Raw genomic sequence first — 3,170 nt, forward strand, 5'->3', positions numbered from 1 at the left:
GTCATGTATGTAATGGTAAGAGTAATGTGGTATTGGAAGCCATTGACCTGCTCTACTTCTTCAACACAGGAGGTACTAGATTAAGCTCCATCCTGGGTTCTGCTGTTCCATCTAACCGCAATAATATTGGCGTCAACTGTCTTAAATAGTTTGAGCACATTGTATGGCCCTTTGCCTGGCTTAGGCATGTAAAACACCCAACCTTGCAGTGTGGTTAAACTTGTATTTTACTACATGACAAGATATGCTATTAGATCTGGCATCTTAAGTGGCCGCTCTTTTAGTTAAGCCTATGTTGTTGGTCACACAGTAACAGTCAGGTAAACAGATGCACAATTTAGTTTTCTGCCAAAACTATGTTTGGCTCCATTACAAAACTATATAGTTCATTGTGGTATTGCTTTCTTTAAAAGAACAGACTATAGCTAGACTGCTCCTTTGGTAAATGTTCTCATTTCTAAGTTGCCCTATCTTGTCAGTGTAATGTTAGTCACAACATATCTTCACCATGAAAAACAAATTTAGTAGGAGAAAGGTAACATCTGGAACTACAGTCATTCATGCCAGATTAACAGGCAGTTAGGGTCATCTGGACGTTACCCTCAGGCTCCAAAGTGGGCGGCCAAGTCTTCTTACTGAAAATAAAATACAAAATTAGAAATTGAAGAATAAATAAATTGGTAGGATGAAATAATACTTAAAAGTCCATAAATGTAGGTCCACTTATCTTACCATGATGGACAAGGCAACCAGTGCACCTTAACCTCTTTGTGCCCCTTTGAAATGAGTAAAACACAGAATAAACAAGACATTGTATGTATAGAGAATGGCTAAATTACATTACATTTTCAACTGTAAACATAACATCATTAAGATATATATCCAGTTTCCAAAGTACTTGGACATTTTGGATTGTTATGGTCCTATATTCTCATCTTGGGGTATAAAAGATATGTTTGGCTGTACGAAATGCAACTAGGAATCCAGGCCAAGCACCCCCCCCCCACCTGAAGCAGAGTCTATCTTCTATAAGCACACACACCTGAACCTATGTTCTTTTGTAGTCAGTCATCTATCTACCTCATCCATCACACCCAACTACTTTCATCTAGCAAAATATAATTTGTAAGGACAAAGACCAGGGAAATGCAAATCCCTAAGGTGTTTAAAGGACAGATCAGCTGATGCACTGGCAGAGCAGTAATTTTGTTCTTTCACAAAAGTACCAACACCTTAATATGTTATTTGAAACATTGAAGAACTGAATACAATACAGGTTTGGCAGATTTCCATCAGAATATCTACAACATTTGATGTCAGGCAGTCAAGTTCTTGTGCTTTTCACTACCATATCTAATTCTATCTAATCTATTTGAGCATCAACTGTGAGTAACAGAGAGTCAGGTGGCTGAGCGGTTAGGGAATCGGGCTAGTAATCAGAAGGTTGCTGGTTCGATTCCGGCTGAGACAAATGACGCTGTGTCCTTGGGCAAGGCACTTCACCCTACTTGCCTCGGGGGAATGTCCCTGTACTTACTGTAAGTCGCTCTGGATAAGAGCGTCCGCTAAATGACTAAATGTAAACTGTATCTTTGTGAATTTACCAAACATCAAAAAGGTAATGAACAGTATTTCAGTTTTAATGTGGGATTGGTGTTTTTTGATTTGTGTTTTTTCACTAACCTTCCTTACGCGACTCATGGACACAGATTCCACAGGGAAAATGTCTAGTGACCCATGGAATTGGCACTCAGTCAAAAAAGAAAATACAATAAACATACATATACTCCACACACAGTAATTAAGAATGCATGAATACAAATATGTGTTATATGGCTTTATTGCATATTGCAAGAGTGTAGATTGTGTACATAATCACCTTGACACAACGCCGGTTACCGCAATTCACACTGCTGTGACAATGAGGGCACTGACGCATTGTTGAACCAGGCATTCTAAAAAATGGTAAAAGGACAATATCTAAAAAAGTAAAACATATCAAACATAAATTTTGAGATAGCAGACTAATGATTAACTGACCTATACACATTAATGGACGCTGTGCCTATATGTTTCGGTGATAAATTCAGTGTATTAAACAATATACAATGTATCTATTTATATATTTCTGGTTAAAATACACTATAACATAATATAAGAAACACATACCAAGAAAACTAAAAAAATAATGCCCTACAGCGGAACTGATCTACAGCGGAACTGTGGATCTTCAATCTACTTGTAATGTCTGTCTAGAGACACAGGCTAGTTGGTGCGGTAGCAGGCGTGCAGGTGATGTAGGCCGACAAGCTGCGTCAACGCCCGGTGTCCGCTTCCAATTCATTTTCAATGAAACCGGTCGTTGATGCTCGCGTAACAGCATCTACGACCGGTTTCATTGAAAATGAATTGGAAGCCGGCGCCGCCCGCTCCCGCTAGGCCTATCAAATTAATGGACGACAGGCATACGGTTGCCGAGTTGATACTTAAGCTATACAGTTAAATGCCACCTATAGCCAATCAAAAATACCAGCAACCTATATGGTTAAAAACCTACCTCAGGATAATGGTTTGATCTTCGTTTGATCTTCGTAAAATCCGAGTCTGGATGATGAAGTGTATCGTGAATCTTCGTAATATCCGGGTCTGGATGATGACGCATAATGGATCGTGAATCTCCGTAGAATCCGAGTCTGGATGATGACGTTTAATGGATAAAGAGTTGATGAAGTTCTGCGTGTGATATAGACGCATTTTCTGCCGATAAAAATGAATGGGAGGAATTTGTGTATTGACTGCACGCAAAACAGGGATTTGGCGTATATATGGCACGCGAAATAGAAGTGTAGGCCTAAACCCGTGTCTCAATTTTCACCTAGGCTATTTCGCAGAACTTCATAAACTCTTATAATTTTACGTCATCATCCAGAGTCGGATTTGACTAAGATCACTAATTGATATTGACGTGTGTGGTGAATATTGAGATCATAGTTGTCTTGAGTTAAACAGAGTTAAATCAGAAAACATTTAAAAACATCTCCACAGCCCACTCTTCCATAGCTGGCAAGAACCTGGCCTGTATAGACAGCTTTTATTGCTTGTGTGTGTTATAGCCTATAGGCTATTTTTTCTTATTTATATGTAGGCCTACAAGAATGCTGCTTGGTGTT

At 39.1% G+C, this 3,170-nt stretch overlaps 1 long non-coding RNA gene across 1 annotated transcript; it reads right to left on the reverse strand.

Annotated features, from left to right (window-relative positions):
- Positions 1-262: 262 nt before the first annotated feature.
- Positions 263-1,752, reverse strand: LOC134021824 (uncharacterized). The gene is made up of 3 exons (XR_009930575.1): positions 1,684-1,752; positions 733-776; positions 263-635 (listed from the first exon to the last, which is right to left on the reverse strand). It is a non-coding gene; the product is annotated as an uncharacterized LOC134021824 (long non-coding RNA).
- Positions 1,753-3,170: the final 1,418 nt, after the last annotated feature.

The sequence above is a fragment of the Osmerus eperlanus genome, chromosome 6 (assembly GCF_963692335.1).
Source record: "Osmerus eperlanus chromosome 6, fOsmEpe2.1, whole genome shotgun sequence".
Taxonomy (NCBI): Eukaryota; Metazoa; Chordata; class Actinopteri; order Osmeriformes; family Osmeridae; genus Osmerus; species Osmerus eperlanus.